This window comes from Colobus angolensis, unplaced genomic scaffold (assembly GCF_000951035.1).
Source record: "Colobus angolensis palliatus isolate OR3802 unplaced genomic scaffold, Cang.pa_1.0 Scaffold5, whole genome shotgun sequence".
In the NCBI taxonomy this organism is placed as follows: Eukaryota; Metazoa; Chordata; class Mammalia; order Primates; family Cercopithecidae; genus Colobus; species Colobus angolensis.
In genome coordinates, this window is record NW_012118487.1 from 5372757 (window position 1) to 5398754 (window position 25998).

The 25998-nt window shown below is 40.4% G+C and overlaps 1 protein-coding gene across 1 annotated transcript in view; it reads right to left on the reverse strand.

The window, feature by feature from the left end:
* TENM3 (teneurin transmembrane protein 3) overlaps nucleotides 1-25998 on the reverse strand; it is a 662376-nt gene that overhangs the window by 536058 nt on the left and 100320 nt on the right. The gene's annotated exons all lie outside the window — the stretch shown is intronic.

The window sequence follows — 25998 nt, forward strand, 5'->3', positions numbered from 1 at the left end:
TCCAAATAAAGCAAAACACCATTTCACATTTAATAATGCTTCCTGTATGATTTTTATATCAAACATGCCAAATTTTACCTTTATATTCATGTACTATTAATGTTAAACTCAATTTTTAATAAAACCTTACAGATATATTTACCCAATTATAATGTTTAACCATAAGGTAAGATTCTTATAAACCTTTTATAATCCTTTACTTTTTTTGTGAAAGAGCAGATTAGTGCTTTAAGAAAAACCTGCTGTGCTTCTATTCCAATGCTGAATTTACAGAAAAACTGAATAATATCCTTTTAACTTTAGCTAGTATGTTCACACATACTCTCTTACAATTAATTTTTATAAATTTTCTACAACTTGTTTAAACCTTTAGTTTTTTTTTTCTTTCTTAAAACAATTGTTTAACATTTTAATTTAGGCAGAAAAAAATCCACATTCCCACGACTTCTTACAATCTTTTACCAAAAACACATTTTACTTTCTTTACGTATCTTGCAGGTAAAATTGTTACTTTAATAGTTTTAATTACATGTTATAATGTTAATTCTTAGCAACTTCTATTTTTGGTGAAAACCAGGGTAAAGTCGAGATTTTAATTACGTACTAGGTGTGGAGTCTAGCCCAGGACACACCAGGCAGAAGTGCAGATAAGAGCTGATTCTCCAGCATAGCTAGGGGGCGTGGCTAACTGCACATGTCCCCAGGCCTTAACTAGAATCTAATAGTAGGTAAAGTAAATCTTAAGGTAGGTCAATTGAACAATTTTTAAAAGTTAAAGAGGCAGTTTATGACCTTAAAGCATTTAGCAAACTTAATATTTGACTTGCATAATTTAGACTAAATGTTTTTGTTTTTATTTTGTCAATAATTTTTAAAGCTGTTTTTATTTCTCAAAGATTACTAAAGTTACATGAACCAAAAGGCATGACTGTTTTTATGTTGCTTTTAAAATATTTGATTTAAGCACTTATTTTTATTTAAGCCAATTAATTAGAGCTCTTTTATATAAGCACTATACACAACACATATGTAGCTACACAGAAAGACAGACTACAATAGCTGTAAGATTTTTTATTTGCCAGTTTTTAAATTTTTTAATTGGATGAGTGGCTTCAGGGTGGAGCCGTTGGAGGAAGAGGGCCAGCATGCATTTCTAGGACCAAATAAGCAGCAAATAAGCAGCTGAAGGCAAAGACGCACCCTCAAAATTAAGGGTGCCATTTACACTGATTGCTGTATTCCCAAAAGGAGGGAAATGCTACGGGAGAAAACTGTGCCATGACCCTACCCTGTATTTCATTGCAAGGCAGCCCAAAGCCAATCAGCCCACTTTGTCACCAGCCATCCTTCGTGGGAGTCTCATCTCCAGTGTGGGGTGGAGAGGTTTCCTTATCTTCCAGGTGGCCAAGCGCATGCTTCTCTGATCCAAGTGTGCAGAGTCAAGTATCCCTCTATCATTACTATTAGCCATCCCTTAACGTATATTTCCTACCTAGTTATTACACACCAAAGCTCTCTTATAATGCTAAGTAACTTCTGATACCCCCAAAACTCAAAGACATCAGATAACAGAATGCAAAACAGAATAGAGCCTTTGATTTTGAGAGGGATCTACCAGCTTTTAATTCCTGGGCCTTCATGAGGAAAATAGAGGGGTTTTTTTTCCCAAAACAGAGTCTGTGGTGCCTCCTCTGTTTTTTTCAAGGAGTGCCAGGCTACCAGAAGTTCTCTTAGGGCCTCTCATGTGTGCATTAAGAGTGACAAGACAAAAAAATAGAGAAAAATAATTCAGTCGACTGCGAAAAAAAAAAAAAAACATTTTTCAGAAAAACAAGTTCCAAGAAGAGAAAAACATAAAGGCCTTTTAAATATATTCATAGCTTGCTTATCCACTTCCAATTAAGCTGACTTTTAACCATAGTGCTCTTTAAAAAAGAAATCCTTTCAGATTTCTTATTACCCGACTTTAGCCATGCCAAGTGGCCAATATTTTTAGTTTCTGAACTTTACCAAAGGTAACCTCCAAAGTGCTTAGGGAAAGGAAAATTTAAAACAGTCCACAGAGAAGAGAATAGACAAGGTCATGCAGATATTAAACCAGAAACGACTTACTTTCTGGGCGGGGAATTGAACCTGACCGCCACTGGGAAAGGGCAAAAGCCTTAGCTCCTCAGCCACAGCACAGGACAATCTCTGCTTTCCTTCCCAGAAGGAGTCTAGAGTAGTTAATTTTGAGATTGCAAAGGTTTTTAGCTATTTAATAAGATTTTTAGAGGTAACTAGGACACGAACCCTCAAATTCCTGTTCCTGGAAGAGACCAAAAGAGAGTACCACCACGTGATTAAAAGGTTAAGTTCTCAAGGACATAAAACAACGTGGAGAGTTCATCCAGTTGTTTGTTTGTTTCAGGGACCCGCAGCCAAGTTTGTTACCGACCAGCTTGCTGCGTCGTCTTGAAAAGCAGGCTTACAGGTGTTCCAAGCCCAAGTTTTATGCTGAAGTACCCCTCAACACGGAAAAACAAATTCATAGCACAAAATACATCAGCTTAGGACAAGCCTTAGAATTCTTTTTCGCATTAATCAAAACTTTAAAGAGGAGATAAACACTGATTTTTTTCCCATTCATTTAACCATTTACACAGAGACAGAGAGAAGCCAGAAATCTGACTGCTAAGGAATTCTTACCCTTTGCCGGCAAGCCAGGCGTCTGGGTTCCCTTTCCCCGAGTGACCCTAGTGATCCGGCTTGCGGCCCCATCGCTCTGGGGGCCAAGCCACATCATAAAGGAAAATTATTATTTTTTGTTCTGGCCAGAGCAAAATACGAGTGATAAAACAGACATTAGCCACTCTGCTTAGCACCCAATATCAAATTGCAAAGCTTAAACTTGCCCTCACATGGGTGAGCCCCATCATCTTTAATCCAACCTCCGACTTGAGTTTTGACCCGTGGGCTCTGAGCAAGATGGCTGCCCTGAGACACAGAAAAGAGAAGAAAGGGAAAGGAGCGAGAGAGAAGCACTGTCCGTGGCAGGGTGAACAAGGCGAAATGCTCAGGGAGGCCAGACGAAGACCTACCATTGCAGCGACACTGGAACGTTTAGGCAGCTGCGGGTACTGTCGTGAAGTGGGGGCGGACTACCCATGTCCCTCAATCCTGTACATGCCTAACCCCGTCACCCACAGCCATTAGTAAAGAGCGCAAGGCAGATGAATCCAAAGAGAACAGCAGTTAACATCTCATAGTGCCAAACCTGTTCTTAGCAGAGGTGGCCTTTATAGAGGGGCCTCTAACCCCTCAAACCTTAGAAGGGACTCTAACCCTCCTAAGTTGGGCCTCTAACCTAAGGTCAAGCGTCCCTGCCTTTTATTAAGAGGGCAGGATCGAGGGACATGGGGAGCTCCCCTAAGTTGGGCCACTAACCCAATCCCATTCTTTACCCAGGAACCCCACCGCTTATCCACAGTCATCCAATCAGTGCTGCAGTCTATTTCCTTTGGATCGGGGGTCTCTTCTTTGTGGTTCGCAAGAAGATGTTATAGGACCCCAACAACCCCTGATCCAATGGCTCAGATTTCTGCACTACAGCTCCTTCATGGTCGCCAGACACGTTACAGGACAGAGAAATATGTTACAGGAAAAGGTCTCCATCCAGACCCCAAGAGAGGGTTCCTGGATCTCGCGCAAGAAAGAATTCAGGGCGAGTCCGCAGTGCAAAGTGAAAGCAAGTTTATTAAGAAAGTAAAGGAATAAAAGTGGCTACTCCACAGAGCAGCCTCATGGGCTGCTGGTTGCCCATTTTTATGGTTATTTCTATGGACACGCTAAACAAGGGCTGGATTATTCATGCCTCCCCTTTTTAGATCACAGGATAACTTTCTGACGTTGCCGTGGCATTAGTAAACTGTCTTGGTGCTGGTGGGAGTGTAGCAGTGAGGACGACCAGAGGTCACGCTCGTCACCATTTTGGTTTTGGTGGGTTTTGGCCGGCTCCTTTACTGCAAACTGTTTTATCAGTAAGGTCTTTATGACCTGTATTTTGTGCCAACCTCCTATCCCATCCTGTAGCTTAGAATGCCTGAACTGTCCGAGAATGCAGCCCAGTAGGTTTCAGCCTCATTTCGCCCAGCTCCTATTCAAGATGGTGTTGCTCTGGTTCACAACGCCTCTGACATGTTTGTAGAATAAGTAAATAGCTCGTGACATTTTAATAAAATTTGCTAATTACACCTTCTAAATTTGTGCCATTTATTTATTACAAATGCCATGTAGCCATGAGATGATCAGGTATGGCACTTAACTGCTGTAAAGAAAATGCAGTTCTCCCTTATTTATCTTCACATACACCCGTATCTGGAAACAGAGAGCTCATGCCTCCTGCCTCTCTTTACAAAGGAAACATTGATACCAAGGTAAGATCAGGTGGTTGACTCGTGATCTTGGTAATTTTGATTCAGAAAAAGGATTAAGTGATGACAGCAATTTGGGGATCCTCAAAATCAACTGTGGATGTTCTCAAACGAGCCTTTACTCTGGACTTGGTGGAAGGCTGCCTACGTGACCCACAGTGACCTGGAGGCGTGTGAAGTGTGCTTACGCAGTCAAGTTATACCACAGGACATGACTGCACAGACGATGTAATACGAAACGGCACGTGTCAGACAATGATCCCATGTTTAAACCAGCATCCCCGTGCGTGAGGACTGGGCAAGCGGGAGCACCAGCAAAGTGGGTTTGGTAGGGACTGCCCCGATTTGGATTTGGATAGCGCTGATCTTACCAAAGCCTTTGCTGGAACAAATGTTTGCACGTAGCCTTCAAAGCTAATATTGTATTCTATTGGTTTCCTTATTCTGTCAGATAGAGGCCATTATTCTTTAAAAGTACATTTGTTATTTGAAACACCTAAAAGTTTAAAGTTAAGTTTCATCAATAAGGCGTATATGACAAAACACTGAGGGACAAACACGGGGTGCTGACATTAATTAGCCCACATTCCTGCATGTCCCCTGACCTGGCTGCCACAGGGGAGACGTCACTCTCACGACGCTGGAACAGTCATAACTGTCCAAGGTGAACTCTCTGAAGGGCAATGTTCATTTTAGTGCTGGAGTTCTGGAAGGTTTTGTTTTAAAAATACTCAGCCTTTTAGAATTACAACTCGCAAGCTTATAACACTGAGCGTCCCAATAATCAGTGTCTCGAACTTTAGTGCATGCTGAGTAAGTATGTGTTGAATGGATGAGTGACTATTTTGAAAAGAATGAATTAGGCCAGGTGTGGTGGCTTACGCCTGTAATCTCAGCACTTTGGGAGGCTGAGGCAGGCAGATCATGAGGTCAAGAGATTGAGACCATCCTGGCCAACATGGTGAAACCTGTCTCTATTAAAAATACAAAAATTAGCTGGGAGTGCTGGTGTGCACCTGTCATCCCAGCTACTTGGGAGGCTAAAGCAGGAGAATCTCTTGAACCCAGGAGGCAGAGGTTGCAGCGAGCTGAGATCACATCACTGTAGCCTGGGTGACAGGGCAAGACTCTGACTCAAAAAAAAAAAAAAAAAAAAGAAAGAATATAATAATATAATGAATTAAGCTCTAGATACTTTTTATTTGCTATTTCCTGGCATTGGAATAACTGTTATAATTCAGTAACTGTTGATTTTTCATAGTTGTCAGTATTATATGAGTTCAGTATGTTGATTTTTCTATGTTACAGATAACATGTAAGAATAACTCATCTATTTGTCAGTGAAAGCTACACTTATATAGAGAGTAACCATATGAATAAGAAACAACCTTTATTTGACAAGTCTGGGCTTTCTTTAATAGAATCATTTCAGAATTGGGGATAAATTATCAAAAACAGAAGTATAAAAGGCTGTTATTACAGACTGTCCCCAACTGTATAATTCTTATTTTATGTAAGTATTATTTAGTAGGTAATAAATTTACTACAGTAGATTATTAAGCAGGCTATGTGGGGTTGCTAATTTCGACACACATTTCTTTGTTCTTTTTCATATTACTAGTTAACACGGTAGGAAAAAGGAACATTTAAAAATGGCTTTCTTAGGAGAACCTTCAAACACTGTTGGTGGAATATAAATTAGTATAGCCACTATGGAAAACTATATGGAGGCTCCTCGAAAGAACTAAAAACAGAACCACCATATGATCGAGCAATTCCCCTACTGGGTATATATCCATAAGAAAGGAAGTCAGTGTATTGAAGAGAGATCTGTGCTCCCATGTTTATCCCAGATCTATTCACTATAGCCAAGATATGAAATCGCCCTAAGTGTCCATCAACAGATAAATGGATAACGAAAATGTGGTACATACACACAATGGAATATTATTCAGTCACAAAAATGAGTGAAATCCTGTAATTTGCAGCAACGCGGATGGAGCCAGAGGACATTACGTTACATGAAATAAGCCAGGCACAGACAGACAATGCTCCATATTCTCTCTCATATGTGGGGGCTAAAAAAGCAGATCTCACCAGAGACCAAGAAGAGTAGGGGGCTGAGGGGAAGATGAAGAGAGGTTGATAAGTGGGTACAAATACACAGTTTGATAGAAAAAATAAGACCTAGTGTTTGACAGATCAGTAGGGTAACTATAGTTTACAATAATCTATTTTGTATTTCAAAATAACTATAAAAGAAGAATTGCAGTATTTCCAGCATAAAGAAAAGACAACTATTTAAGGTGATGGATATCCCAGTTATACTAATTTGATCTTTACAAATTATATGATTGTATTAAATGATCAGATGTATCCCCAGAATATGTACATCTGTTACATATCAATAAAAACATGTTAAAAAATAGACTGAGTGTGGTGGCTTACACCTGTTCCAGCACTGTGGGTGGCAGAGGCAGAATGATTGCTTGAGCCTAGGAGTTCAAGATCAGCCTGGGCAACAAAGGCAGACCCTGTCTCTACAAAAAAATTTAAAAATTAGCCAGGTGTGGTGGTGCACACCTGTGGTCCCAGCTACGTGGGAGGTTGAGGTGGGAGAATTGCTGAAGCCCAGAGGTTGAGGCTGCAGTGAGCCATGTTTGTGCCACTACACACCAGCCTGGATGACAAAGCAAGACCCTGTATCAAAATAAATAAATACATAATAAAGGACTTTCTTAGAATATTCATAAAAATAATTTGTAAAATATGAAAGCTGTTCCTTAAGGTGTTCCATAAATTATCTGTGGAAAGCTAAGTAACACAGTCAGATCTGCTTACCTTAGCCAACAGCCAGGATCTCCAGAATTATAACAAACATACTCCTTTATAGACAGCTCTCCACTCTGTTACCTAGCTTTATTTTTCTTGAATACACCTTCACCATCTGTTAGCCTGGGTTGCCACTGAAACGTGGAAAACATAACTGGCTTTATAGACAAAGGTATCTGCCTTCTCTAATTACTAAAACATTTAAAAGATATTTGTTATTCTCCAAAACAAATGCAAAACCAACCAAAGTCAAAGCACAGCACTCCAAAAATAGCCAGAGTTTTCAATACAAATAGAAGTGTTTAAAGGTTGAGTTTCTGGAGCCATTTCCAAACAACCAAAGCTTTGTCCTTCTCAGGCTGATGTTTATGTAACCAACGCTGGATGAGAAGAGGAGAGGAGTGAGTTTCTTTGTCAGGCTACTACTCTAAACTCCTCACATCAGTTTTATAGGTAGATGCTGCACGGTCTTCTACAAAAATGATTTTGTAAGATGGTTGTAAAACTCAAAGATTTGCTTTTTACGTTGTGGGACTAAAGGCTATAGCACATACAAGTAACACAAAGTGAAACTCAGAAAGCAATGAAAATATCTTATTCTGACTTCTTACATAACAATACCTTTTCCTTTGAATTGCAAATTAGCCGTTGGCCAGTTTCTTCTTTGCTGTATTTTTTTTTGAGGGAAAATGGCTTTCTTGCAAACACTAAGCTATTGAAAGTATGTGGTCATTGAATGCCTAAACGAAAAATGCAACGAGCATTTGTATGTACTGACATCATTCTCTTTACACAGTGTAAGACAGAAAAATGAGTCTGCTTGTATTCTCTTTGGATATAAGTTATTAATTGTCTAATGAAGTCATTATAAATTGTTAAAACAGTTCATATAAATTGTTTGGTGAAGTTCAGCAAACAACTTGTTTACCATTAAATTTGTTTGCCACTAAATTCAGTAATAAGCTCAGAATTGAGAAAAATACATGTAGTAGGATTTAATTTAGAATAAAAAATACACATACATGTTTGTAAATGCATAAAAAGGACTGGAAGTATATACTATATACACTATTCTATACACGTTATATATTTATTTTATAGACTATATATTTTATGTAATGTGTGTATATACCGATATATACACACATACACAATTTACATTTATTTTTACATTTATAGTATATACTCCTGAATTCTGAGAATATTTTTCAATCAGGATACATTAAGATGTTACTAACAGAGTAAAAACAACAAAATAGAGTTAGCAATAAGATTTATTGGTGGGTGGGGGAAGGGAGTATGACCTAAACGACAAATTCTTGTCCCTTTTCCACTAGATGTAGCATTGTACGGGGACCAGATGAAGAGGTTTGAATCTCAATTCTATCATATAATGGTTTTATGACCTTGTGCAAGTTCTGTACTTTCTCTGGACATTTCTCTTCAGTAAAATGAGGGTGGTAATACCCATCTCAAAGGGCTGCTCTTACATAACATAACACCCCCAGGTAATCCAATGGCTCCTTTTTTCTTGGTGATTCCTGTCCCTTTCCTTCACTAATCACAACTTGCCTCAGGTTTCTGCAAGTTAGTTAAAGCCACAGAAATGCATCCTTGGGCAGTGTTGATACATAATACACTAAGTCCTCTAGATGCTCATACTTCTGTCACCTCAAATACTCTGTTCTCTTAATTCACTTCCATTATTTTGCTTTTTTCCCAAGAGACTTATTGTTTTAGAGACATTACCGCAAAGACCCATTCCAAAGAGTCATTATCCAGTGTCCTCTAAGGTTTGGAGGACAGTCACAATCAGATCCATAGGTAGGCCTTGCAGAGCACACTGTGTAACTTGCAAAAAATACATATGTGTATATAACACACACAAACACACATATGTATATCTGTTACATATGAATGCAGACATTCCCATTAAGCAGAGGTTCTCAGTGGGTGGTCACAGTGTGTCAGCATCAATATCAATATCTCCTAACAGCTTGTTAGAAATGTAAATTCTGGAGCCCCACCCCAGATCTACAAAATTAAGAGTCTAAGATGGGATCCAGTGCCCTTAACAAGCCCCTTCCAGTGATTCAGCTGCAAGCTCAAGTTGGAGAACTCTGCCAAATGTAATAACCATTATACCCTATGGTAGCTACAAACTGCAAGTAAACCTTGACTATATTCACAACCTTTTTTTGACACCAATTCTACTCTAAGGGAGTTCTATGTGAAGCTGAGAGAAGAAAATGGCACTCAGGGGTACCTTTTTTTTTTTTAATAATAGTTATTTTTAAAGCAGTGTTTGAAAGAAGAAAAGAGCAAGCTAAAAATAATAATCCAACAGAATTTGGCCTACAACTACTTCCACTTAATTTGGCATTATATTGGGCTATATTACAAATGGAAATACTCCAACACAGCTAAAATCTTGTTCTATATGGCAACAAGAATATCAAAATTCATTAAAAAATTTAAATAAACATCTGAAATAAAATCCATAACTGCAATGCTATGATCTTTTTTCGGATGAGTGAATCAAAGACCTAAGACTACTTTACAAGATAAAAGGAGAAAAGTAAAATTACAGGGGATGACTTGACCAACTCCTGAAACTCATATTGAGATTCTTCATGGACAATATACGCACATTTTGAGAGTTTTAGGCTCTTAAAAGGCAGATGAATGCATTTTCAGTTTACAGTTTTATCTGTAGGATATAGCAGCAAATGTACACTCAAAAAAATTTAACTGCTTATATATATAGTCGGTGGTATGGTTATGACTTTTATTCTAAGATGGGGCAATTCTGTTAGCTCAGAAGAAAGTCTTTAAGTTACTAAATTGCTCCTGATTAGTATATCATCTGCCACTCACACCTTATGTGGAACTAGCTGCACAATGAAGACAGGCTGAGAAGGAGCCCACAATCGATTCTAATTTCATCTATTCTTCTTTATAGCAATGTCCAAAGGGGAAAAAGACAATTATCCTGCAAATTTTATTCGTATAGCCTTTGGGTTGAAATAATTTAGAATTACCAGAATAACTTCGAGAAACCCTAGAAGTGAAAAACATCATCATTTTGCAAGGGTTGGAACCTACATGTACATCCAAGTGCAGTGCAGAGTGGGCAGGACCCTTGGCAGAGTCCCAGAGTGGGCAATATGTCCTTAATGGGACTGCAGAAACAGGAATGCAGGGCTTTGATTGGAGCAAGTTGAATAACAGAATGATGTACAAAGAACAGCAAAGAAAGAATGCATAAAGGATTTAAGGGGATGTGAGAGTCAACATGTGGCGTGGTGAAGGGTTGAATATATCCAACATTTTTAGAATATCACCTTTCAGTACTTCAGTCTTCTCATTTAGGAAAAAAAAAATGTTAACAATGAAGGATGCAAATTTTTAGGACTGACCGTGAAAGAACCAGTCTTGATCACTCTAATTCTCTGAAGCCATCCTCTCCCCTATACACATAAGCCCAATTCCGGCAGGCTGTGCCACCTCCCAGGAAAGAATTTCTCTGGCTGCCGCTAGTCGTCCCAGGGACACACACACTGCCATCTCCAGGAGTCACCACAGTGCCACAATGATCTCTGACTCAGATCTAGCTAGACTGCTGGCCATCAGGTAGTCGCTAAAGATGCTTGCATGAAACACAAGCCATTCTGGAGTCTTGGAATCTCTACTGAAAAGCATAATATACTATAATCCTCTGTAAGTGTTGATTTTAACTTCTTTGGCAATACAATGCTAGGTGAGTGAACAAGACAATGGGTCCTAGGTTAGTTACCTTATAAGAACCTCTTTTCTTCCATTGCTGATCAGCTTTCTTCCTAAAACAGTTAATGATCTCATCCACTATGTGTTTAAAAATGTTTACGAAGTTTGTGCTTTGGGGATACATTATGATGATGCACTTACAGAACTCCTATAGACTCAAACTGTGTTAGAAGACTTCTCCAATAAAAGAGATACAGATCTGTCTAACATGTGCAAGGGGAAAGGCAACAGGGTCCCACAGGGCTGTCATCCTTGCCAAATGACACAAAAATTAAGCTCTAAAACTTAAATCATGTACAACTCCTGAAAATTTAGTGTAAAAACTGGCTCCTTTGCGCTGCATTGTGATTTAAGATATTTTCTGAAAGTATCCGTCTTCCGTTAAATGAGTAGTGACTGAATTGCCTTGGAGACAAACTATTTCCCTATACATATTTAAATATACACACATGGTCCATAAACACAGTACCGAAACTCAGAGTGCTCAGCTCACTGGTTTGGGTTTTTGTTTTGTTTTTTTTTTTGTTTTTTCTGACTGTAACAGCCTAGCTCTTACTTCACCAGTGCAATGGGCACTGATATATTTGATATATTATCTTCACTGTTGATTGTATTGTTTTCGTTACATGTCTCTGGAAATCTGAAACTGAGGACATGTAACACGATATGATAATTGCCATCCAAAAGTTCAAGAAAATAATCGGTTATGACCAAGAAATAAAAGACTCCTCACACATGTTCAAATTCCTCCAGCTTAATAGGTTTAAATGAAAAAATTAGCATTTCAAAAGGATTACTACTTTCAGTGTAACATTTACCTAAATAAGGGAAATTCTGCACTGTTAACCAAAGCTTTCTGTTGCTTTTAAAGACCTGAAAGAATATAAAATATTGCAGCCTTTTTCGAGGCATCCATACTTGAACAATGCTAAATACCGGAAGAATGACTTCCCAATTCATTTTCCTGAGTCGACTGATATTTTTGTGAAATATTTTTATCTTACTCTCTTTTAAAATGTTTTAAATGAGAATTTCTTTTCTATCATGTTTTAAAGCTTCAATAACTACAAAAAAAAAAAAAAAGAGAGAGAGAGAGACAGAAAACGTCCTCAAAAAAGGGGGAGAATCTGGGTGGAAGGGCTGAAGGTGGTATGGCTCATGGGGCCTCAGAGAACGGTAAGAAGCCACCCAAAGTCTTTCATTGTCTTTATCCAGGCTGCGTGATCCTTTGTTTTACACCATACATGTAGATTTCACATAGAGGCATTAGGTTTTGGATTTTTCTCTCTTGAGAAAATACGCTGCACCAGACAGAACACAATTTGGCATCAAGAAACTAATGTCCACTTTAATCTAATAATTACAACATCGTTTTCTGTAGGAAAAAGATTAGAATTAAAAAGAATGGGTGAAAGATACAAGGAAATGTAGATTGACTGAAAGCAAACATAAAACACACAAAATGTATACATCAGTTTTAAAGCTGACCAAGTGTATTGCTATTTTGATTGAAGTGTTTTCTTTCAGAGAAGTTTACTTTTTGCTGTAAACTGTATTTTTTTTTAAAGCCATTTACTGGGTTTGCAACATCTGCTATCTCAGTTTAGAGGCAAATGTCTCTTTGCTTTCAATCCGTCTTGTAAGTACGAACTTCATTTAAACAAAATAGATTAGATAATGGCAAATAATCTTAAAAGATAAAAGTTTGTTTCAATTTAAAAAGATAACATATCTTTATTTTTCAGAGAGGCTAATGATTGTGTGGAGGAAGGAGGAGAGGCAATTTAAGAAAACAAATATTACAAGGAGAAGCTCAAAATTTTTTTATCAAATAAAACATTTCTTTATCTAAGATATCTGAGGTATGCCTTCCATATAAAAGTGGTCTATTCAGCCTGAAGCCTGGAAAATTTCATAAGTCCCATCAATTTCTTTGTATAATTCTTCTGTTATTTTTTGGGGGGACAGAGTTTTGCTCTTGTCACCCAGGCTGGAGTGTAGTGGTGCGATCTCGGCTCACCGCAACCTTCGCTTCCCAGGTGCAAGTGACTCTCCTGCTTCAGCCTCCCACGTAGCTGGGATTACAGGTGCGTGCCACTACAGCCAGATAACTTTTTGTATTTTTAGCAGAGACAAGGTTTCGCCATGGTGACCAGGGTGATCTCAAACTCCTAACTCCGGTGATCCACCTGCCTCGGCCTCCCAAAGTGCTAGGATTACAGGTATGAGCCACCGCACCCAGCCTCTTGGTATACTTCTTACTGGGAATGACAGAGCAACATGAAGCCAGTGTTTCTGGATGTTCCCAGACTTGTGTTAAACCCTAAAGTAAAATGTGACACAAGAGAGATAAAGGCTCTATTGTTTAAAACAAACAAACACAAAAATCATTTTCTTTCTCCTTCCAGAGGTAGTTTGGTGTCTGCAGGCAGAGCTCACGGGAAAACACAGCCAAGGCCTTTGATACAGAGAGGTCTGGGTCCCAATCCTTGCTCCACAAATTCTGTGACGTTGGGCAGATACTTAACCTACATGAAGCTGGGTTTCTTTGTCTGCCAAACTGAGAGCAACTATTGCTCCAAATTGAAAGGACTGTTGTGACTGGTGCAATGTGATTAAATGAGACACACGGTGAAGCTCCTGGCACTTAATAGACACTGAATAAATACCGATTTGCTTCCTTTTATTAGCCAGGTGTCATTTTATGTATAAAATTTCTCAACTAAAGTACTGAGCCCAAAGGTATCCCAGAGCCTTTTTATAGTAATTATGCCATTTAAATATGCAGGTGAATTCTGTGAGCAGGATAAGCCTCTACATAACAGTGATCTGGAAAAAAGTAACAATGGGAGGGACTCCGAAGGTCTATGAAGAAAATCTGAGTGGAAAAAATCTTATTTAAAAGTCAGTTGCTCAATACATTGTAAGTCAGTAGTTATGTTTATTGCATTCTTTATTTTAATATTCATGTATTTTAAGTATGCTGATTTGCCAATTGCACACTAAATCACATCGTTATTTAAATTTTTTTCCCTTCCAAATCTCCATGAAAGCAATTTCTACTCTCACAACAGCATACATCTGATGGACAGATTTTAGAGGTCTTAAAAGCTTTGCACTCCATATTTGTTTGACTTATAAGGAGCATAATAAAAGAAAGTCGTATCTATACCTAAATAATTAAGAGCAACTGACTGGTCTAGACATGTGACATTCTCAGCAACCACATTTTTTTGTTGTTTTTTTTTTTTTGAGATAGAGTCTCACTCTGTCGCCGAGGCTGGAGTGCAGTGGCATAATCTCGCCTCACTGCAACCTCCACCTCTTGGGTTCAAGCAATTCTCCTGCCTCTGCCTCCCGAGTAGCTGGTACTACAGGCACACACCAACACACCCAGCTAGTTTTTGTATTTTTAGCAGAGACGGGGTTTCGCCATGTTTGCCAGGCTTGTCTCCAACTCCTGATCTCAGGTGATCTGCCCCCTCAGCCTCCCAAAGTGCTGGGATTACGGGTGTGAGTCACAGCACCTGGCAGCAACCTCATTTAATTCAAAGGCAGGTATTCAAAGTAATGTATTGAAATGAATAAAGTAAGCTACTGTAATGGATAGATCTCATTTACAGTCACCAAGAATTGTATGTACTGTGCATGTTTTAACCCAAAGTTGGAGAGAGCATCTTTACTTGTAAGATACACAGTGTCAGCATGTATCATGAAACTTAAACAGATTTCTCCCATTTAAGAAGACAGCACTTATACCTCCAGGAGGGAATAGAATTCTAGTGATTATTAAACAATAGACCATCTCATTTTATATCTTAAATTCAGAGTTGTAAAAGGGTGACTCTATACTGAGAAAGAAGGCCCACCTAGTATGAAAAAGCATAGCTGTAATTTTATTTTCTCCCACACTTTTCCATTGTAACAGTAAAAGACAACTTCCCATCATGGCTTTTGTTTTGTTTTGAGACACGGTCTCACGGTGTCACCCAGGCTGGAGTTCAGTGGCGTGATCACGGCTCACTGCAGCCTGGACCACTTGGGCTCAAGTGATCCTCCCACCTTAGTCCTCCCCGTAGCCAGGACTACGGGCACACACCACCATGCGTGGATAATTTTTTATTTTTGTAAAGACAGAGTCTTGCTATGTTGCCCAGGCTGGTCTCGAACTCATGACCTCACACAATCCTCCTGCCTCTGCCTCCCAAAGTGCTGGAATTACAGGCACGAGCCACTGTACCCGGCCCCCGTGATGACTTTCTGAGTGGAAAGGTTTTTTTCGGTTCCCAAAATTGATAACCTGGAAATCCAGAGCTGAAAACACAGTCCTTTAATTCAGGCCCCAAAGCCTTAAATGAAGATGTCTTTGTGACTCTGGAACACTGAGAAGCAGCTCTGCTGATTGCTGGGAAAGGCTCTTGTCTCTGGGCAAACCTCTCCCTCTGTTTAGAGCCTTTAGATAGTAAAGAAAATCAAATGTGAACAAACCCTTGTTTGCATAACGAATTCTTATCCATCTGAAATGTTGCACCATTAAATAAGCTTCCAGCTGGAATCAAGTGACAGGTGGTGTAGGAGACCTTATCAATCCACCATTTCATGTTTAATATTCTATGCACTACCTGAGAATGTCTACAAGTGTGAATGCTTTTAGTCAACAGAAATATAAAAATGCTTATTTTTAAAATACTAAATCTTCATTAACCTGGAAAAATGCACTTAGCCAGAATGACTAATTTCCTGGAGGTTATAGATAGTTTAGGTTTTTCTCTACTAGCTGGAAATCATTCACAGGCAAGAATTCTTTGGCTTTACAAAAAAGTCACTGATGTGTCCAAACACGAACCAAATTCAGTAGCGATTTCTCTCCAGCATGCAGCACACTGAAGTGGAAAATCTGGGGTTTGGCAAAGGAAAACCTACATTCAAAATCTGGTTCTATCCTTCACAAGTTGTATTACCTTAGGCAAGTTACTGAACTTTTCTGTTTCTCTTTCTATTCAATTTCCTCATCCGCCAAATAAGGATAATAAGGCCAAGTGGTGGATTAAAACACGAGATGAAACAGTTGAAAAATGACTAGAGCAGGCTGGGCGCGGTGGCTCAAGCCTGTAATCCCAGCACTTTAGGAGGCCGAGGTGGGTGGATCACAAGGTCAGGAGATCCAGACCATCCTGGCTAACACGGTGAAACTCCGTCTCTACTAAAAATACAAAAAATTAGCTGGACCTGGTGGTGGGTACCTGTAGTCCCAGTTACTTGGGAGGCTGAGGCCTGGGTGACAGAGCAAGACTCCATCTCAAAAAAAGAAAAAAAAAGAAAAGAAAAAGAAAAATGACTAGAACAGTGCAGACCACCTAGTTGTTTGCAATCAAATCATTTCTAAAAGCTGACTAAACCTGGACAACATAGCAAGACTCCGTCTCTAAAAAAAAAAGTAACTGGGCGTGGTGGTGCATACTTTTAGTCTCAGCTACTTGGGAGGCTGGGTGGAGGATCCCCTGAGTTCAGGGGTGTGAGGCTACAATCAGCTATGACTGAGTCACTGCACTCCAGCCTGGGTGACACAGCAAAACCTAGTCTCTAAAAAAACTAAATAAATAAAAAATAAAAACCACTAACTAAGAATATTTATATAAAAATCTCACAATTGCTCAAAATATTTGCAACCCCTCTCTTTCAGACCCATCCTCACAGGACCCTCCCACCCCCTTAGTGCCCTCAGTGTGGAGGGACGCATGGTTCCCACCCCATTTGTTGTATGATTTGCTTTGGCCAAGAAGATGGTTCAGTCTATGCTGGAGTAGAAGATGGAAGAGCCAGTGCATGCTCCACTATTGCTTTTCTCCTGCTGTGAGAGCAGAATATGTGAGATAATAGTTTCTCCTCCTAGTATGAAAACAGCATGGAGTAAAGTCACCATCAACTAATACAACTCACAAAATAGGTAAAAAAACAGACCTTTGTTGTAAGCCATAGATTTGGGGATTGTTTGTTATCACAGCATAACTCAACAAAAGCTTACTAATCATTTTAACGTCATTGCTTGAAGGTAGGCAGCTGCAGTGCATTCAGAAAAGCACTGGCCTTGAAATTGGAAAGCCTGAATTCCACCTCCATCTGGCTGTGTGACCCAGGCAACGGCATGACCGCATGGCTCCCATTTCTACAGCTAGGTGGTGTGGGTGATAGCATGTCTTCTACCACTTCTTAGCTATGCAGCTCTGGCCAAGGAATTTAATCTGTCTGTGTCTTAATTTCTTCATCAGCAAAATTGGAATAATAATATACGCCTCACATGGTTGTTCTGAAAATTCACAATTTAAAACATATAAAGTTTGTAGAGGAGTGCCTGGCACATAGTAAACATGTTCATTATGGTATTTTTCTATTGCTATTATTATGGCACCTTTTTCTTAGGTTTTAGAGGCTTAAAGGTATTTGGGGAAGTGCTCTGTAAACTATAAAGTGCTCTATAGGTACATATGGTTATAAGGAACATTCCACATCTCATTTGCAACCCTTTGGTAGTTATGAGGAACCTGGTAAGAGCAGGGTTCTTTGTCAGGTTTACTGTGGTATCCCAGGCCTTCAAATATGAGCTGGCACTTAGTAGGCAGGTAATTATTTGTTGAATGAATGAAGGAAAATCGTGGTCTCCTTTGTAATCCACTCAATGCAGATGCTATTTTAAAATTACATTCTTACTGACTGAATCTCCGCCAGTTCCATAAATCAAAGCCTCATATACGCAAGCTTATTTCAGGTACTGAGTATATTTAAGCATCTACTTAAATTACCCAACTTACTAGATCTATGTTAAACAAAAATACCACATGTCATCACTTCTCAGCAGAGATCAGAATAATTGGTGCTACACATTAGAAGAATCACCTTAAATTAAAGAATGAACTGTAATAATGCCTTTGATCACTGTACAATAGAGTACATGTCAACATTTTTTATACTCTGAATGATGAAAATGGTCTAAGAATTTCAATTTTTTTCTTTGACATTAAGGCTAAGAGTATTGATATACTTTTTAAAGTGACTTTTTTATTTAAAATTTTTTATTATACTGTAAGTTCTGGGATATATGTGCAGAACGTGCACATTTGGTACACATGTGCCATGGTGGTTTACTGCACCCAGGCACTTTATATTTTAAAAGCTAATTTTAACTGAAATATAGTGAATAAAATAATGAAATGTATTGCATATATACTTGGTTAAAATCCTAAAGGCAATTATAAGGGATATATTTCAGATCAACTTTCAAAACTGCACATTTGAAGCCCAAATTATCTGAAAATTCCCCATTAAGTAAAGTTAAAGAATATTTCCTATGTCACTGACAAACAGCAATGGCACTATCGTACTTCATGGCTTAGGACACGCAGAAGAGTTTGCGTCGGGAGCTTTGCAGGGAAAGGGTGGCAGTGCATTTGCTAGAGTCTGAGAAGTTATTTTCAAGACTTCTCACCAATGTTCACGGTTCTTTATTTTTCCCAATAAAATTTTTTCAAGTATTGAAAATAACTCTGCTTTTACTCATATCACAGAATTATAAAATCCTAGAATGAGGTATATTCTGAGAGGTTGCCTGACCCATCCTTGGTCCAGTTGCTACTGCGATTTACTTATTTGTCATTTCAGCAAACACGGACTGAGCATCCACCCACAGGTACTATGCCAGAGATATAACGTGGACAGAAAACAAAGTCACTGGCCTAAAAAATCTTAAAATCTAGTAGCTGCTCAGCCTTGCCTAACAACACTTTGTGACTGGAAACTAACAGCCCAGCTTTGTGAAGCTGCTCGTTCCATTTTTGGACAGATGAGGTCAAGGGTTAAAGTGCTTCCTTCTAAGGTGGGTGAGTTCTGCCTTAGCCATGGCCCCTTTCAATGGTCTGAGGGCCACTCTATGGAACCGCCATCTGTGTAATGCTTCCAGTAGATCACATCTCAAATAAGCTGACATTTCTCATGGCTCTCTCTCCAGTCTTCTCTTCGTAAGACGACCCCAGTTCCGAATGCTATCTTCATAGAGTATTTCTTCTAAACTCCTCACCATTTTCGTATCCACCTCTATATGTCAATTTCTTGCTGCAGCACCTCAGGACTGATGAGCACACAGTGAAACACATCGCCTTCCCTTTCCAAAATCACATCTAACTAGTTTCTCTCTGCTCATTAGATTCTAGCTAGACTCCTACTTTTCTGTCCTTCAGAAACACCATTTTTGGTATTCTTTGCCTCTTTACATTTGCCCAAGTCTGCGTCCGCCCACAGCTGCTCACACGGCTGGTTCCGTCTCATCCTGAGAGCTTCCATGTGAACATCGCCTCCTCAGAGAGGAGTGATCTGCCTCAATCAGCTTCCCCTCTACCCCCAGTCACTATCTCATCTCTCGTTTTATTCTCAGTTTAACACCGATGATTATCTCAACTTATCTTCTTTGTTTACTTATGTACTGGCGGCTTCCTCCCTAGAAAGTGAGTTCCTCCCTGCACTGCCAGCGCCTGGAATAATGCATGGCAAAGGGAAGGATGAGAGGGAGGGAACGCCCCCGCTCTGGAACCTACATGGCATGATTCATCTCTCTCTATTTTTTATGAATACAGTCAAGACAGCACAAGCTTTTCTGGCAGACAGCACGTTTGTTTAAGGTCAATAAAACCGTGTCTTTGTCACATATGGACGAGACACATTCTTACGTGATGTGTTCGTGCTGCAGAATTTTAGAAGGAGGGCTGGTTTGCTGGATTCAAACTACTACACTGGCTCTATTTTTGTCCTCTTATCCAACACCACCTCCTTCCTGTTAACAATGGCTTTGATACCCACACCATCTATATCCTAGAAAAGAAATACATTTCTACCTCCTGTACTCTTTCAGAGCGGGGCCTGCTTTGTGTCCACCGTGCATCTAAAATGTTATTCCTGAGGGGCGGGGGTGGGGGTAAACATGAATCTAATTCATAATCACTGCTTTGTTTTTCTCTCTGTGTTGTTTCCATTACTTCTTTTTAAAAAATTCTTTCTCTCCCTATGACTTGGGGCTCCTGGCAGTGGTGGTAAACCCTGATGATGACCTGGGGTAGATAATCAGTGGTATCTAGATTGCATTCATTTTATCAAGGAGACAACTTCCAGGAGTTTCATTTCAGGCCACTTAGGAAAACACATAGCCAGAAGCTGCCGCCCTCTGCCATAGCGGTTGCTGCCTCTGTTTGTTCAACAAAAGAGGCAAGTGAGCTCTTATGCTATTTCCTGTGACTTGCAGAGCCAGGGAGTGCTACCAGAAAAGGAGTCACTGTTAACCACAGAGTGAAGATCCAGCAGGAGCTCCCGCCAATAAAATGTTACATCGGTATCAAACACAAATCAGAAATAGCTTTCCCTAAATTCCTGTATTTATTAACTATAAAATCTATAAAATCAATGAAGGCAGTTATTGTTCTACTGTTTTTATTGATCAGCAATGGAAACGTTAAGAAACCAGCCCAGAGTCCTAAAGCAAGTTACAGCATTAGACACAACAGTAGCCTCTTAATCCCTTTCTGTCTTGTGTGGCTGGCCCTGGAAGAGAGGAAGCCTTCAGTCCCATGGCTGTGTCACATGTCAGTATCCTGGGATAACTGGTTCCAGAAGATTCTGGCAGGGACTACAGTCATCACATTAATCTAAAGAGTGGAAGTAACATGTGGACTGCCACAGTTCAAACAGCCCACGGTTGCTAAAGAGAAACACAAACTGGGCCACGATGCTGACTTCATTTAGGAGATGTGACAGAAAATTTAAAGGACAGCACTGATTGCTGGGAAAGCAACAGAGAATTAAAACAAAATTTGCAATCTCAACTGGAATTTCTGATTTACTCTGGGGGCCACCTGAGAAGCACTGTGTGACACAAATCAACAACAACAAGAAAGAAATGAAGATCAGATAAATTCCTTTCTACTTGCTCTTTCACTTTTCTGAATGACGCTGGAGGATGCCACATCACACGAGATAGCAAAGTTGCTGGAGCCACTCTCTCAAGAGAATGCTGGGGCTGGAAACAATTGTGTCTGCTTCCCTGAAACAGTCTTGGGAAACAAAGGCCACAGATTAAGTAAACTCACCCAATGATCCTATCCTGGGCAAAAAGAGAATGATTCCAGCATGCAACAGACCCTCAATACTCCCATAGCACATGACCTCTGCTCATTAAGCAAACAATAGCACGGTGCGAGGCTCCATTGTTTTGAGTGTTTCTGAAGCCTGTGCTTCATTCCCCAAACACTAGAAAGTATCACTGCGGAGGATTAAAAGCATTCATTGATTACAGAATGTAGACATTAAAATAAAAAGAGATTCTAGAAATTTAATTTTGTGAAGAAATGCAAGATTCTCATTCATTTAATTAGAACATAAATAACATCGAGCATAGTTAATAAAGTTCAATGTGATTTGATTTGCATGAGGATGTATTAACGTAAGAAGTGATATTTGCAACCTCTCAGAAAGCTGGAAAGTTGCAGTGGTTTCCTGAATAGCTATCTATTAGGCTACACAAAACTTGGTTTTTCTCTCCATATGTGACACATCATGAGAATTACACAAGTCTATGACGGGGACAAAAGTGTTTCTGGACCACTGGAGGGAGGAGCCTGGGAACTGGGGGTTCCAGGAGACCCTGTCTTCCTCTTCATAGTCTCCTCTTCTCCCTCAGGTTAGGAGCCAGGCTAAAGCTTAGGCATCTTAAAATTTCACAATGGGAAGGAAAGAGAACATTAGCTACCCTGAAGGCTGTGGAAATAAATGCATCCGAATGGAAAGGACAGTGACTTGCAGGCTGCCTGAGATCCAATAAAAGCCTCATCAGAAGTAGCTGTCAATCACTCTAACATGTATGGCTGGTTCCAACAAGTCTACCAGTCAAGATAATAAAATTTCAGAACGCTAAATCAGCTCACAGCAAACCAGTTAAAAATACTTTGTGATCGTCATGACCACCATGATGCTCTAATACCTTGGGTTATATGTTTTAATAGAAAACACAAACGATTCCATTCTTGGAAGGCTCTATCAGTTAGCACTTTGAGAAGACAGTCAGCCCAGAGTGCTCCGCCTCTCTTTCATTTCCTTTCCTAAGTACTGGAACCTCAGTCACAAAAGAAAACCAATATTTAAGTCAACAGACATACATTTAAAATTATTTTGCTGATGTGACTATGAATGTTACTTACAAAACCAGGACGTGCTGAATAGTTCACAGTATTTTTGGTGTGTTCATTTCAAACATCTTGCATTCCTCTTTTCCTCAGCTTCTGCACCCCAGCACTGCCCAGATTTGCCCTCTGCATCTTGAACTACTTTTTCCCAGTCTCCTTTTTAGACTCGTCTTGCCCTCCCCAGTTTCCAATACCTCAATACTCTCTTCTCATCCTCTCCTCCTTTTCTTCTAAGCTGTCTCAACTGTGCCCTCAATTCCCACCTTTCTACAGATGACTCAGCAACTTACCTTTAGTTTATCCTTAGTTCAGACTTCTCCTCCGAGCTCCAGACCCATCTAAAGGCCTTCATGGCCAGGCGCGGTGGTCCACACCTGTAATCAGCACTTTGAGAGGCCGAGGCGGGCGGATCACTTGAGGTCAGGAAATCGTGACCAGCCTAGCCAACATGGTGAAACCCCGTCTCTACTAAATATACAAAAACTAGCCGGGTGTGGTGGTGCACGCCTGCAATCCCAGCTATTCAGGAGGCTGAGACAGGAGAAGTGCTTGAACCCAGGAGGCGGAAGTTGCAGTGAGCCAAGATCACATAATTGCACTCCAGCCTTGGTGACAAGAGTGAAACTCCTTCTCAAATAAATAAATAAATAAATAAATAAAAGCCTATGTGACATTTACCCTTAAGACATTCTAAACACATCTCCAGCACATCTAAAGTTGAACTCATTGTAGCCTCTCTACGACATAGTCCACCTGGAATGCTTCTAATCTCAGTGAATAACATCACCGCCCAACTGTGCAAGTCAGAAACCTAGTGATTATCTTGGTTATCTCTCTCTTAGCCTCCACTTCTAATATATCATCAACTCTTGTCAATTTTATTTCCATCTCTGATAAGCACTACCCACATACAAGCTGCCATCACCTCTCATCTGAACCACGGTAGGAAGATCTAGGGTACAGTTCAGAGAAAGCAGTCAGACAGGAAAACCAGTACGTTTTATTGTTTGAGACAGGGCCTCAGTCTGTCACCCAGGCTAGACTGCACTGGCACAACCTCAGCTCACTGCAGCCTCGACTTCCCAGGCTTAGGTGATTCTCCCACCTCAGTCTCCCAAGTAGCTGGGACCACAGGCACATGCCATAACATCTGGTTAATTTTTGTATTGTTTTGTAGGAACAGGTTTTCACCACGTTGCCCAGGCAGGTCTCAAACTCCTGCACTCAAACTATTCACCCACCTCAGCCTCCCAAAGGGCTAGGATTATAAGCGTGAGCCACCGGTCTGGACCACCAAGAAGCTTTAAGAAGGCAAATTGGTGGAAAAGGCACGTGGCTGACAGTGGAGAAAACAGATGAGAGCAGAATTGAAAAGGGTCCACTGGCTTCAGGAATAAAGAGGTCATTGGTGGCCACTGAGAGTCATCTCAGTGGAGAAGCGTTTTTAAAAGAATGGTCAAGCCTCGTGCATTTTACCTGTCTGGAAAAAGAAGGGGAAAAGGAAGGCCAGGTGCTGTGGCTCATGCCTGTAATCCCAGCACTTTGGGAAACCGAGGCAGGTGGATCATGAGGTCAGGAGTTCAAGACCAGCCTGACCAACATGGCAAAACCCGTCTCTACTAAAAATACAAAAATTATCTGGGCGTGGTTGCACACGCCTATAGTTCTAGCTACTCCGGAGGCTGAGGCAGGAGGATTGCTTGAACCTGAGAGGCGGAGGTTGCAGTGAGCCGAGATCAGGCCACAGCAACAGAGCAACAGAGTAAGACTCCACCTCCCACCCACCCCCCCAAAAAAAAATGGAAAAGGAAGCAACTGAAGATATGAGAATGTGGAAAAAAGTTAATGGAGCCAAGGATCCAGAGAAAGCAGAGGGAATGCCACACAGGGCCCAGGCAGAGGGGGCATCACTGAACAGGAGAAGGGATGAAGGCATGTCTTTTTTGTTAAAGAAGAGAAAAAACAGAGAACATGTATGTTGACCTCTCATTTATTAATGAATTAGAAGAAAGCATTGTCAGAAATGGAGGTGAACGCTGTTGTTACAAGAGGTCAAAGTATTGGGATAGTAATTGATGAAACGAACATTTATTAAGTGCCCAGGAGCTGAGCACTGGGAAGCCAATGCTGAACCAGACAGAAGCTATAACTATTCACATGAAAATCCCAACTCTGCAGGGAATGAAGTTTCAGCATGAGTATGAAACTGTCAAGAATGGGGCAGATTAAGGTGGAAAGAAAATCTTCAAGCCCGATGACAAAAGCCTCAAAGATGTAAGTGGGCATCCTTGAGGCTGCAGGTGGTAACGATGAAATCCCCATTTCCCTTCAGAGAAGGAGCAAATACTGAGTGAAGGTCAGCGGAGTGGGAAAAAGAGGCAGTGAAAATGCCATGCTGCCCAGGGGCCTCAGAGGCCAGATCTGAGGGGACATAGCAGGCTGGTCTCAAAGCCCTGTAATACAGTCATCCTAAGACAAACGGGCAAACCAGCAGCCTCCAGAGCTGCATTCCATCCCAGGCCCTTACTGTGGCCCTGCTCCAGGCTCTCTGGGTGGAGAGGAAGACCCCCCAGGCTGTGTCCATGGGGAACGGCACCATGAGGGACACCCTGCTAGATCCTGCCTTTCCCTGATCTCACGGGCTGTGGGGCCGGGCCTCGCAGGGAGAACTGCCTAGCTCCGATGGTAATCACCCACCTGCTCAAAGTGCACGCAAGACAACTTGAAGAAAAGTCAGGCATTTTCACTCTGAGATCAGCATGCTGATGACACATGGTCTACATCTCCCCTTTTATCTCTAATCCTGACACCACAGTTTCACAATTTATTCAGCATCTGAGGGGCCTAACAGGGGACTGGGATCAAAGGGAGCCAGAAAAAGATTAATCCCGATAAGACAGAGGTTATGATGATAGCCGGGAGAAAGCATTTAAAGAATGTGGTGGGCGCACTTCTGTGTCTCTCGTAGGAACGTGTCTCTCTCCTACTTGCTCGGTCACTTCTGACATTCCGTTGATCTCAGTCGACGTCCATGACAAGACAAGCTCAACAAAAGCAGGCCTATTTATGGTTCCCAAACTCAGAGTCAGTGACAGACTAAATATGCTGTAACTCTCGCTCTGAAATATCCGGGTGGCTGTGGCTAACCAGGGTCTTCATAAATCACGAGTTTAAGGCAAGGGCCAATATCCACCATTTTTCCCCATAGAAGTTCCCCCACTGCAGTCATCAGCAAAGGAAAAAATGCTGCTTGACTTTCCCCCAGTTTCACTACTCTACAACTGTTATTACAGTATTGTTTTTTTCCAGCCATTTTAATTAATGTTGTTTTGTGAAATTTCTTCCTGAATCTATTTCTCTGAGAAGTTTTAGAAAACCAGTGTCAAATGATCGAGAATTAATTACCCTATTTTTACACTTTGAAAATAGCAAACTATTAATCAATTTTTGTTTCTTCTTTATAATCAGATAGGTGTAATGATTTTTATTCCATTAAAGCTTTTTCATGATTATTTGGGATACAGTATTACGATAAGCAACAAACATTAGACATTATTTTCCTTCCTTCTCATTTCATTTGAAGCATCCGTAATGGTATTTTCTCCCTACCCTGTCTCCGTCCCTATATGGTTTGAAATCTTTCCTAACTAGACCTCTTTCAAGAAGGAAACTCTATAAACTAAATCATTTTTTTCCTGCAAGATAAACTGAACTCTTGAAGAATCCACTTATTTGTATGACAATGTCAA